This window comes from Bufo bufo, chromosome 11 (assembly GCF_905171765.1).
Source record: "Bufo bufo chromosome 11, aBufBuf1.1, whole genome shotgun sequence".
NCBI lineage: Eukaryota > Metazoa > Chordata > Amphibia > Anura > Bufonidae > Bufo > Bufo bufo.
Genome location: NC_053399.1, coordinates 25,147,240 through 25,161,154, shown reverse-complemented (window position 1 = coordinate 25,161,154; position 13,915 = coordinate 25,147,240). Strand labels below are relative to the sequence as shown.

General features: G+C 44.5%; 1 protein-coding gene across 1 annotated transcript in view; it reads right to left on the bottom strand.

Moving 5' to 3' along the window:
- Nucleotides 1–3,945, bottom strand: part of CEP170B (centrosomal protein 170B) — a 95,445-nt gene extending 91,500 nt beyond the window's left edge. The window contains exon 1 of the mRNA XM_040412788.1: nucleotides 3,845–3,945. The gene's annotated coding sequence lies outside the window, so the exon portion shown is untranslated. The remainder of the gene's footprint in view (nucleotides 1–3,844) is intronic.
- Between the last annotated feature and the right edge of the window lie 9,970 nt (nucleotides 3,946–13,915).

Sequence of the window (13,915 nt, the reverse complement as noted above, 5' to 3'; positions counted from 1 at the left end):
GTCTCAGCGGTCAGACCCCTGCTGATCAGTTAGTTATCTCCTGTCCTGTGGGTAGAGGATAACGTCAAAACTTGCGATCACATACTGAAGACCCATCCCGATAGGTCATCATTATAAAAAAAGTAGTATATCAGTATAAACAATTTATATTTCCAGAAATGCCTTTAATCCAGCAACTGATAATCCAGAAAGTCTGGTAATCCGGCCCAGAACTGGAATTTAATGTGACCAGAATGAGAAAATCAAGCAGACATATACAATGAGATGATTTCGGCCGCTGGGTTCCAGGTCCTTCGTTCTCCGCCCTCGCTCGGGAACCCCGATGTCAACATCTGCTATTTTCGGAACACCCATAGAAATGAATGGAGAGCACGCCGCACATGAGAGCACGTCCCCGTTCTGTAGATACGTGCGAGTCCCAGAGGTGGGAACTGCACCTATCTGACATTGATGGATGTTATGTTATTATGGGCTATCAGAGGGCATTACAAAGAGTGAGTATAAGGAAAGAACTACAACTCCTAGTATTTGTCAACTTATAATTACAGAGAAACCACTAACCTGCCCTCCACACACAGCACAGAAGCCCCGCCCCCTCTCAGGTCCTTCACCACTTCTCTGCACTGCTAAGTTCTCTCTTCCTGCTCTGGTCATATGATGATGACATCACTCAGGTCCTTTACCTGATATCTTCTCTGCACAGCTGGAGTCCTGGCCCTGAACATACTGCTCAATTAAATCTGCCGCCTGTGAATCAACCGGGTGCCCAGGAAAGGGGACCTTTTTGGCTTCAAGTAGGGTGACCACAAAAGGAGGACACCATACACGGGACAGTGGGTGACGATATAACACACAGAATATAAACCCTAATCTATATACCAGAGTCAATGGGCATTACAAGGAGGAGGTATGAGGACTACAACTCCCAGCATGTCCAGGCTGTTATTATGAGATGTTAAAAGATATTTCAGGGAGGGGGTATAAGAAGAGAGGATTACAACTCCCAGCATGTCCAGGTTGCTATAATGTGATATCAGAGGACATTACAGGGAGAGGGTACAAGAGGAGAGGAATACAACTCCCAGCATGTCCAGGTTGCTATAATATGATATCAGGGAACATTACAGGGAGAAAGTACAAAAGGAGGACTACAACTCCCAGCATGTCCAGGCCATTATTATGGGATATCAGAGGACAATTCAGAGAAGGAGTATAAGGGGAGAGGACTACAACTCCCAGCATGTCCAGGCTGTTATTATAGTATATCAGAGGACATTACAGGGATGAGGTATAAAAGGAGAGAACTACAACTCCCAGCATGTCCAGGCCATTATTATGGGATATTAGAGGAAATTTCAGAGAAGGGGTATAAGAGGAGAGGATTATAACTTCCAAGGTTTCTCAGGTTCACCACTTCTCCACTGCTGAATTCTGCCCCTGCTTGCATTGATCACATGACAGTTAGCATCACAGGTCCTTACCACTTCTCCTCTCCACTGATCACATGACAGTGACATCATCACAGGTCCTTACCACTTCTCCTCTCAACTGCTGAGCTCTGCCCCTGCCTTCACTGATCACATAACAGTGAAATCATCACAGGTCCTTCAGTTCTTGCACTGTAGCAGATTATAGTGCCCCCCGGCGATGCCCCTCCCCCTCACCTACCCATTAAGAATCCTGAAAGTTTTTGGGTGATTTTTAAATCCTGGAATTTTTTTTAGGTCCCAGAAAGAGGACATGTCCAGGAAAAAGAGAACGTATGGTCATCCAACTTCAGGAGTCCAGGGTTGCACAGGTCTCAGAGCCCTAAGGTCGTCACTGAGTGGAGTCACCAAAGTGATCAGCTTTTACAGAATTCTGGCTTCTAGAAGAGGGTCCTGGTGCTCATATACCTTAAAGGGTTTCTATCACTTCGTATGCCATAATTAGCTCTCAGACACTAGCGATCCGCTAGTGTCTGCTCTGGCCAACCATCCTAATATAAGAGCTTTTTGGGCAGCCGTTTTGCTAAAAAAATAACTTTTATAAATATGCTAATGAGCCTCTAGGTGCTATGTGGGCGTCATTAGCACCTAGAGGCTCCGTCTACCTTCATACACAGCCACCGCCAAGCGCGTCCCTCCAGCCCGCCCATCTCCTGATGAATGCGATCCTCCGTGTGACGCAACGGACGAATTCTCGCGCATGCGCCGTGCGCGGCTGTATTCGGCGCATGCGCAGAGAATGTCTGACCGCTTCCCTGCTCAGATATCTCCACTGCGCCTGCGCCGATGACGTCATAGTGCTCCAAGGAACAGGCGCAGTGGAGATGTCTGAGCAGGGAAGTGGTCAGACATTCTCTGCGCATGCGCCGAATACAGCCGCGCACGGCGCATGCGCGAGAATTCGTCCGTTGCGTCACACGGAGGATCGCATTCATCAGGAGATGGGCGGGCTGGAGGGACGCGCTTGGCGGTGGCTGTGTATGAAGGTAGACGGAGCCTCTAGGTGCTAATGACGCCCACATAGCACCTAGAGGATCATTAGCATATTTATAAAAGTTATTTTTTTAGCAAAACGGCTGCCCAAAAAGCTCTTATATTAGGATGGTTGGCCAGAGCAGACACTAGCGGATCGCTAGTGTCTGAGAGCTAATTATGGCATACGAAGTGATAGAAACCCTTTAAAGGGTGACCTGTGACCATGAAAAAGCAGTGCAGTCTGCTGGCAGCGGGTTATAGATCAGGAGGAGATGAGCAGACTCATACATACAGTAGTTCTATGGGAAATTATTCACTATCACTAGTAACTTATTGGCTGCAATCCCTGCTTATTGTGGGGTTAGGAGTCCAGTGGGCAGTCTCACTCAGTTTAGCAGCCTTCCCTATGTGAGTATATATACAGGGAAGCCTGTCAATCACTGAGAGGACCATCCTCTGGACAACTGAGCCCGCAATGAGCAGAGAGTTTAATCAAGAAATTACCATTTTTGCTGAATCTTTTCCCATAAAGCTATATATCAGTCTGCTCAGCTCCTCCTGCTCTATAACCTGCTGCCTGCCGACTGCACTGCTTTTTCATGTTGACAGGTTCCATTTAAGAGCTATATTGACAAGAAAACTGGGGAACAATCCCTTTAAAGAGCATCTATCAGCAGATTTGTCCCTATGACACTGGCTGACCTGTTACATGTGCACTTGGCAGCTGAAGACATCTGTGTTGGTCCCATGTTCATATGTGCCCGAACTGCTGAGAAAAATGAGGTTTTAATATATGCAAATGAGCCTCTAGGAGCAACGGGGGCGTTACCATTACACCTAGAGGCTCTGCTCTCTCTGCAACTGCCACACCCTCTGCACTTTGACAGGACCAGGTGTGAAACCGTCACCACACTTGGCAATCAAAGTGCAGAGGGCCCGGCAGTTGCAGAAATTGCTGATCCGCCAGGTGTAACGCCAACGCCCCCGTTGCTCCTAGAAGCTCAATTGCATATATTAAAACATCATTTTTCTCAGCAATGCGGACACATATGTACATGGGACCAACACAGATGTCTTCAGCTGCCAAACGCACATGTAACAGGTCAGCCAGTGTCATAGGTACAAAACTGCTGACAGATGCCCTTTAATTACTTTGGGATGTGTCCCTTGCGCAGCCATTGAGCCCCAGAGATTTCCAGGAGATCTGTTTGTAAAATGTAACCTCACTTCCATCACTCCCTATGCCAGCAAGGCAACATGGAAAGTGTGACGTGAGGATACACATGACGGCTGTCCCCACTTCCTGCATTCCCAGTTCAGATCAGAATATGGCAGGAGCCGTCCCTGGATCCAGTAAGACACACAGACACAATTGTCCTCACCTTCTCGTCTCTGCTGTGCCTGGCTACAGCACCCTCTCCTGCTGAGCATGCTCCATATTCCTCCTCCTATTGAATCCCTCAGTCAGGGTGGGAAATGTTGGCCTCTCCATAAGACTTTCGTTTTCTGGTCTAGTCGCAGACTGAGCTGCGGGAGCTGTATATCATTACCCTGCATAACATACAAGAGCCTTAAAGGGACACTAGACCTAAAGCCGGCGGCGTTCTAATATCATTCACGTGTTTATGTAATGTATCTGGAGGATCTCAGAACTGGAGATATGTGAGACAAGGAGGTTTTCTGGACTCCCTGTCTCTAATCTTCCTGAAGAACCCTGCAGAGGTCCTCTCAGCAGCCCGGTGGTAGATAACAGGGGGCACAAAGTGCGTGAAGATAACATCGCTGTTATTTTGGTTCCCTCTTTAAGTCTATATGTAGATTGAATTCCGCAAAACGCGGATCTTCAAAATATGGATGACGTCGGTGTGGCATCCGTTTTTTTTTTTTTTGCAGACCCTTTGACTTCAACGGGTCCATGGTCCAGATATGAAGCCAAGAATAGGACATGTTCTAACTTTTGCGGAACGGACATACGTATGCGGAAAGCACGTGGATGCCTCTTATGTGCTTTCTGCATCTATACGTTCATTTTCACAAACGATAGAACATATTCTATACTTAATACTCAAAGATAATGGGAAGCTTACCGAAGTAGAGAACGGCCCGCTACCATCCAATAGCTATTATATCTCAATATATATAAACTAGTGGTCGGCTCATAAGAAGTCAGGAAATCTCATTTATTCTATTAGTCAAAAATAACAATCAAACAGTAATATTAACCCCTTAAGGACTCAGCCCTATTTCACCTTAAGGACTTGGCCATTTTTTGCAAATCTGACTAGTGTCACTTTAAAGAGGACCTTTTACCTTGAAAAACATTGTGAACTAAGTATGCTGCCATGAAGAGCAGCGCCCGGGGATCTCACTGCACTTACTATTACCCCTGGGCGCCGCTCCGTTCTCCCGTTATCCCCTCCGGTATCTTCTCTCACTAAGTTATAGTAGGCGGTGTCTGCCCTTGTCCTGTGGGCGTCTCCCCCTCCTAGGCTGCAGCGCTGGCCAATCGCAGCCCACAGCTCACAGCCTAGGAGAAAAAAAACTCCCAGGCTGTGAGCTGTGCGCTGCGATTGGCCAGCGCTGCAGCTTAGGAGAAGGAGACGCCCACAGGACAAGGGAAGACACCGCCTACTATAACTTAGCGAGAGAAGATACCGGAGGGGATAACGGGAGAACGGAGCGGCGCCCGGGGGTAATAGTAAGTGCAGTGAGATCCCTGGGCGCCGCTCTCCATGGCAGCATACTTAGTTCACAATGTTTTTCAAGGTGAAAGGTCCTCTTTAATTGCTGATAACTTTAAAACGCTTTTACTTATCCAGGCCATTCTGAGATTGTTTTTTCGTCACATATTGTACTTCATGACACTGGTAAAATGAAGTAAAAAAAATTCATTTTTATTTATTAAAAAATACCAAATTTACCAAAAATTAGTAAGTTTCAATTTCTCTACTTCTATAATACATAGTAATACCTCCAAAAATAGTTATTACTTTACATTCCCCATATGTCTACTTCATGTTTGGATCATTTTGGGAATGATATTTAATTACATTTTTTGGGGATGTTAGAAGGCTTAGAAGTTTAGAAGCAAATCTTGAAATTTTTCTGAAATTTTCAAAATCCCAATTTTTAGGGACCAGTTCAGGTCTGAAGTCACTTTGCGAGGCTTACATAATAGAAACCACCCAAAAATGACCCCATTCTAGAAACTACACCCCTCAAGGTATTCAAAACTGATTTTACAAACGTCGTTAACCCTTTAGGTGTTCCACAACAATTAATGGAAAATAGAGATACAATTTCAAAATTTCACTTTTTTGGCAGATTTTCCATTTTAATAATTTTTTTCCAGTTACAAAGCAAGGGTTAACAGCCAAACAAAACTCAATATTTATGGCCCTGATTCTGTAGTTTACAGAAACACCCCATATGTGGTCGTAAACCGCTGTACGGGCACACGGCAGGGCGCAGAAGGAAAGGAATGCCATACGGTTTTTGGAAGGCAGATTTTACTGGACTGTTTTTTTTGACACCATGTCCCATTTGAAGCCCCCCTGATGCACCCCTAGAGTAGAAACTCCAGAAAAGTGACCCCATTTTAGAAACTACGGGATAGGGTGGCAGTATTGTTGGTACTAGTTTAGGGTACATATGATTTTTGGTTGCTCTATATTACACTTTTTGTGAGGCAAGATAACAAGAAATAGCTGTTTTGGCACCGTTTTTATTTTTTGTTATTTACAACATTCATCTGACAGGTTAGATCATGTGATATTTTTATAGACCAGGTTGTCATGGATGCGGCGATACCTAATATGTATACTTTTTTTTATCTATGTAAGTTTTACACAATGCTTTCTTTTTTTAAACAAAAAAAAATCATGTTTTAGTGTTTCCATAGTCTGAGAGCCATAATTTTTCAGTTTTTGGGTGATTACCTTGGGTAGGGTATGATTTTTGCGGGATGAGATGACGGTTATTGGCACTATTTTGGGGTGCGTGTGACTTTTTGATCGCTTGCTATTACACTTTTTGTGATGTAAGGTGACAAAAAATAGCTTTTTTACACCGTTTTTATTTTTATTTTTTTACGGTATTCACCTGAAGGGTTAGGTCATGTGATATTTTTATAGAGCAAGTTATTACGGATGCTGCGATACCTAATATGTATACTTATTTTGGGGTGCATATGACTTTTTGATCGCTCGTTATTACACTTTTTGTGATGTAAGGTGACAAAAAATGGTTTATTTAGCACAGTTTTTATTTTTTATTTTTTACGGTGTTCATCTGAGGGGTTAGGTCATGTGATATTTTTATAGAGCCGGTCGATACGGACGTGGCGATACCTAATATGTATAAAAAAAAATTAATGTAAGTATTACACAATAATATTTTTGAAACAAAAAAATTATGTTTTAGTGTCTCCATATTCTGAGCCATAGTTTTTTTATTTTTTGGGTCATTGTCTCAGGTAGGGGCTCATTTTTTGCGGGATGAGGTGACGGTTATATTGGTACTATTTTGGTGGGCAAACGCCTTTTTGAACGCTTGCTGTTGTACTTTTTGTGATGTAAGGTGACAAAAAAATTGTTTATTTAGCACAGTTTTTATTTTTTATTTTTTACGGTGTTCTTCTGAGGGGTTAGGTAATGTGATATGTTTAGCCAGTCGATACGGACGCGGCGATACCTAATATGTATACTTTTTTTTCTTTTCCCAATTTTTTTTAACTTTATTTGGGGAAAATGACGTTTTTGTTTATTTTTACCTGAAACTTTTAATTTTTTGGGGGGAAAACTTTATTATTTTAACTTTTTTTTACTTTATTTTTTGTCCCACTTTGGGACTTCAACTTTTGGGGGTCTAATCCCTTTTACAATGCATTCCAATACTTCTGTATTGGAATGCATTGGCTGTATGAGTAATACTGTGTGTATTACTCATACAGCTTCCGGCCTGTGAGATCCAGGGGGCTGAACACCTAATATCACACAATAGAATATGAAATAGTCACGGTCCACTCCAGTTTTTGCATCCATCACTAGCTCTATATAAGAAGTGAAGTGTCCCTCTTTTTAATATATATAGCCACTGAGGAAGAAACCGCACAGTTTGAAACGCGTCTGGCGTGAATAGCTGCAATTTGACTAAGTCATCCTGCAACATTACGGGAATCTATCATAAGACACATAAAATTACATTGAAGCGCTTTGGATAACTGCTACGATATCAACAGCGTCCGGAAACCCCTACCACGCATGCGTGAGGTGCCGGTATTAACTAGCAAGTGCCGAACAGATTAATCCTAAATATAAGCTACTTTGGACATATCCATATCAGCTTTTGCAGCTATACTACAAAATTGATGAGTTGCGTGAGCTCCGCAACTCAGACTATATGAGGGACCGTCATTGATGGATGTTTTAATTTAAAAAAAATTTAAGGCGCCTTTTTAATATTACTGTTTGATTGTTATTTTTTATATTGTTGCTATTTTGAGTAACAGAATAAATGAGATGTTCTATACTTGGCTGCAAAATGCAGTTCACTGACCATTGAAGTCAGTGGGTCAGCAAAAAAAAACAAAAAAAAAACAGATGCAACACGGATATCACACGGAAGTCATCCGTGTTTTGTGGAATGCTAAATACATATGGTCGTGTGAATGCCCCCTAAAGGGATCTGTCACCAGGAAATTCCCTGATTAACCAGGCACGGTGTCTTGTAGGCCTAGCTCAGCTGAATGTAATGATGCCTTTCACTTAGTGATCTGTTGCTTCATTCTGGAGGAAAAGTACTTTTAATCCATATGCAAATGAACAGATAAGTGCACTGAGGGCGGGCCCAAGCCACTCTGTGCACCCTTGCTCCTCCTGCCTCCTCTGCCAGCCCCTCCCACTCCTTCTTGATTGACAGGAGCAGGTTCCTGCATAGTCATATCGCCTGGCTCTGTCAAGCGAGAAGGAGAAGGAGGGGCAGGCAGAGAAAGCAAGAGGAGCAAGGGTGTCATGGGCCCGCCCTCACGGTGCACTTAACTATTCAATTGTCTATGGATTAAAAGTACTTTTCCTCCAGAATGCAGCAATGGATCACTGGGTGAAAGGTATGATTACATTCAGCTGAGCTAGTCCTTCAAGGCATAAGGCCTGGTTTATCAGATGGAATGACTGCTGCAGCCAGTGATGGGTAACATTTCTTGTGTCGAGAGGGGCCAGGAAGTAGACCCCAGTGGAGGACTCAGGCAGTGGAGTGGGGGGATCAGTAAGGTGAGTATTTTTATATTTTTTTTTTTTGCTTTTTAAGGGTACTTTCGCACTTGCGGCAGAGGATTCCGGCAGGCAGCTCTGTCGCCGGAACCACCTGCTGAAACCGGCAATCCGGATGCAAACTGATGGCATTTGTCAGACGGATCCGGATGCTGATCAGTCTGACAAATGCATTAAAAACCCGGATCCGTCTCTCCGGTGTCATCCGGAACAACGGATCCAGTATTACCGGTAATTTTTTTGGCATTTTTAAAGGTCTGTGCATGGTCAGACCGGAAAGCCGGATCCGTTTTTGCCGGAACACTTAATGCTGGAACCAGCACTAACACACTTCAATGTAAATTCATGCCGGATCCGGCATTCCGGCAAGTGATCAGTATTTTTGGCATTTTATATTGTTTTTTACCTTAATTTTTTTTTTTATCCACCATTAGACCCTCTTCACACAGTCAGTGATTTGGTCAATGATTTCCGTCAGTGATTGTGAGCTAAAACCAGGATTGGATCCTCCACCGAGGTAAGGTATAATGGAAAGGTTTGATCCTGTTCTGTGTTTAGAGCCGCACCTGGTTTTGGCTCGCAATCACGGATGGAAATCACTGAGCAAACACTGACTGTGTGAATCAGGTCTCATGCACACGAACAAACAGCGGGTCCGCAATATGCAGGCACTGGCCATGTGTGCTCCGTATCACTTGAATAGGTCCACAATCCGCAAAATACGGAGCGGTGCGAAGCGGAGGCATGGATCAAAAGCCTATGGAAGCACTACGGAGCACTTCCGTGGGATTTCGGTCCATGCCGAAAATATAGAACATGTTTAGACTGAATCTTGCGGATCATGGACCCATTCAAGTAAAAGGGTCCGCATCCGCAATTGGTGGCCACGCAGCCGGTGCCCGTGGATTGCGAACCGCTATTTGCAGGCAACACACATTCGTGTGCATGAGCCCTAAGGCCTTAGTGAGCTGCTTTGTTATTTCTGGGAAACGTATCAGGCTAGGGCCGGACGACGACATGTGTCGCGCAACATTTTTCGTAATGATAGTCAATGGTGTCGCACTGCTACATGCTACAACTTTGACGCGACAGTCGCACAGAAATCCAACTTGGATGGATTTTTTGCGACCGTCGCATAGCAGTCACCGCATGTCGCAGTGCGACACCATTGACTATCATTATAGAAAATGTTGTGCGACTTTTCCGTGACACATGTCGCCGTGCAGCCCTATCCTTACTGCTTTCAACGCCATATTGGACACTGCTGTACCGGAAGGGGTTAAAATCCATTTTAAAACACCATATATTTTATTGGACCTCTGTAATGTCGCTACAGACCAGAGAGCAGTCCAGGAGCAGATAGCAATTAGTCAATGGAATGCTTTGTAATTTTATACTTGTCCAGATGGTCCACCATGCCGGCTCCATAGGCTGAGATGTTTGAAGGCTTCATCCAATATTAGCTCTATTCAGCATCTCCTGACTTTGGGGGTTTAAAAACATTGAATAGGCAATAAATGTATACATATACAGACAGATGGGGGCTCAAGAAGCTTTTCTCCAGGGTGATACATTGTAGCAAAAAGGAGAGCCGGTTGTGCTGTATGGGTTTGTATATAGACTAATAAGAACATTTACTGCAAGCAGAGATCTTGAAAATGGTGAGGTACTGAAATAAAAATAAAAAAATTACAAAGTTATGTATGCTTTCATTATGGTATGATTTACCCTTTCCCGACCAGCCGCTGACTATAAACACCCACGCTAAATGTGCAGCTGCGGGAGCGGAGATCCGGCTGTCAGTGACGGCAGAACTCCCCTTAGGCCCCTTTCACACGGGCGAGTTTTCCGCGCGGGTGCGATGCGTGAGTTGAACGCATTGCACCCGCACTGAATCTGGACCCATTCATTTCTATGGGGCTGTTCACATGAGCGGTGATTTTCACGCATCACTTGTGCGTTGCGTGAAAATCATCGCAGCATGCTCTATTTTGTGCGTTTTTCACGCGACGCAGGCCCTATAGAAGTGAATGGGGCTGCGTGAAAATCGCAAACAAGTGCGGATGCGATGCGATTTTCACGCACTGTTGCTAGGTGACGATTGGGACGGGGACCCGATCTTTATTATTTTCCCTTACAACATTCTGAATACAGAATGCATAGTACAATAGCGCTGGAGGGGTTAAAATAAATAAATAATTTAACTCACCTTAATCCACTTGCTCGCGCAGCCCGGCATCTCTTCTGTCTTCTTCTTTGCTGTGTGCAGGAAAAGGACCTGTGGTGACGTCACTCCGGTCATCACATGGACCATCACATGATCCATCACCATGGTAAAAGATCATGTGATGGACCATGTGATGACCAGAGTGACGTCACCACAGGTCCTTTTCCTGTACACAGCAAAGAAGAGAAGCCGGGCTGCGCGAGCAAGTGGATTAAGGTGAGTTAAATTATTTTTAATTTTTTTTTAACCCTTCCAGCGCTATTGTACTATGCATTCTGTATTCAGAATGCTATTATTTTCCCTTAAAACCATGTTATAAGGGAAAATAATACAATCTACAGAACACCGATCCCAAGCCCGAACTTCTGTGAAGAAGTTCGGGTTTGGGTACCAAACATGCCGATTTTTCTCACGCGTGTGCAAACCGCATTACAATGTTTTGGACTCGCGCGGAAATATCGCGCATGTTCCCGCAACGCACCCGCACCTTTTCCCGCAACGCCCGTGTGAAAGAGGTCTTAGAGAAGACAAGTCAGTTTTTCCCGTCCCTGCCTTCCCCATCACTCTGTACACAGCACTGAACTAGCGCCGTGTACAGACATCTGAATGGGGCAATTTTGCTTCCTGCTCCAATCCTGGAAGTCATGTGATGAGTGAGCTGCTCGGTCTTAGCACACCTAGATCAGCTCTGCAGTGAGGTTGTACAGTCCTGTACAACCTCTCTGGGGGGCTGTATTCCCTTTGTAAGTGGGGATACTGTGTCAGGAAAAATCTGCAAAAAAAAAGGTAAATGATCTTGTATGGTCCTATATGTGACACAAAGTGTAAAAAAAATATTATAAAAATTATAAGATGCAACTGACTATAAGACGCACCTAGGATATGGAGGAGGAAAATATGAAATATACATTTTTCATCAGACCTCAGATCAGTCCCCCAAATCAGACCCCCAAGCTCCATCAGCCTCAGATCAGATCCCCATTACCCTCAGATCAGATCCCCATCAGCCTCAAATCAGACCGCTATCAGACCTCAGATTGGACCCTCATAAGACCCCAAGCTCCATCAGCCTCAGATCAGACCACCATCATCATCCTTAGATCAGACCCCCATCAGCCTCAGATCAGACCTCAAATCAGACAGTAAGAAAATAAATAAAAACACCTCGCTTGCTCCGGACGGCGCTGTCACTCACTCACCGCTCCCTGGTCTTCCGGCATATGCTGCACTGTGATATGACTTTGCACAGCATCAGGTCATAGTGTGCACTAGGGATGAGCGAATCGACTTCGGAATGAAACATCCGAAGTCGATTCGCATAGTACTTCGTTTGAATACTGTACGGAGCGAGCGCTCGCGAGACTTCATAAATCAATTTCTACTGTAAAAAAAACATTTTCCAAACTCGTTCCAAGGTACCACTCCATACAGTATTCAAATGAAGTATTATGCGAATTGGCTTCGGATGTTTCATCCGAAGTCGATTCGCTCATCCCTAGTGTGCACTTACGTGCACTATGTCCTGACGCTATATACAGTCAGGACCTGAAAGAAGACCAGGGATGGTGAGTAGAGCCAATGCAGTGCTTACCTCACTGGTCTTCGCACCTCGTGCATGCATACATCCCATATATTAAACTGACCTTTATCGAAAGGGGACATTAAAAAATTGTTTAGTTGCACGTTGTGCTATTAACAAGAAATGGTCTGTAGGTGGGGGGGTAAATGGCTCGGTCTTGAACTGTGAATGTCTATGAGCTGTCAGGAAACCACTGATAAGGGCTACAGATGGAGGCCTCAGAGCAGCTCTCTGACAGATTCACAGTGAAAGAGCAGAAACATTCTGCAGATGCAGTGTGACCAAAAGTTATAGAGGAAAAACTGTTTAATTTTAATAAATTATTTTTATCCTAAAATAAAAAAAATGCCCCCAAGGGTGTCCATAGCCTTTAGGTCTACACTGTACTCTGCACATCAGAGATAATATCAACTCATCGATAGTTTGTTGTTGTTTTTTTGTTTGTTTTTACACATATTGCAGAACTCATTTTGTAACCTCTGCAAGAAGAAAATCCAGCCGCATCTGTTACCTGACTTCTGTTATGAATAAATGAACTGTGAATGGGATGCAATACGCAATGATCATGAATGGTTTACTACACAGTTCAAAAAGGTAACATATGGTAAAGCACACTGTGCCCCCTATAACAGCAGTCTGGATGTGTAGTCTGGAGCGCCCCCTATAACAGCAGTCTGGATGTGTAGTCTGGAGCGCCCCCTATAACAGCAGTCTGGATGTGTAGTCTGGAGTGCCCCCTATAACAGCAGTCTGGATGTGTAGTCTGGAGTGCCCCCTATAACAGCAGTCTGGATGTGTAGTCTGGAGTGCCCCCTATAACAGCAGTCTGGATTTGTAGTCTGAAGTGCCCCCTATAACAGCAGTCTGGTTGTGTAGTCTGGAGCGCCCCCTATAACAGCAGTCTGGATTTGTAGTCTGGAGTGCCCCCTATAACAGCAGTCTGGATGTGTAGTCTGGAGCACCCCCTATAACAGCAGTCTGATTGTGTAGTATAGAATGCCCCCTATAACAGCAGTCTGGATGTGTAGTCTGGAATGCCCCCTATAACAGCAGTCTGGATTTGTAGTCTGAAGCGCCCCCTATAACAGCAGTCTGGATGTGTAGTCTGGAGCGCCCCCTATAACAGCAGTCTGGATGTGTAGTCTGGAGTGCCCCCTATAACAGCAGTCTGGATGTGTAGTCTGGAGCGCCCCCTATAACAGCAGTCTGGATTTGTAGTCTGAAGTGCCCCCTATAACAGCAGTCTGGTTGTGTAGTCTGGAGCGCCCCCTATAACAGCAGTCTGGATTTGTAGTCTGGAGTGCCCCCTATAACAGCAGTCTGGATGTGTAGTCTGGAGCACCCCCTATAACAGCAGTCTGATTGTGTAGTATAGAAT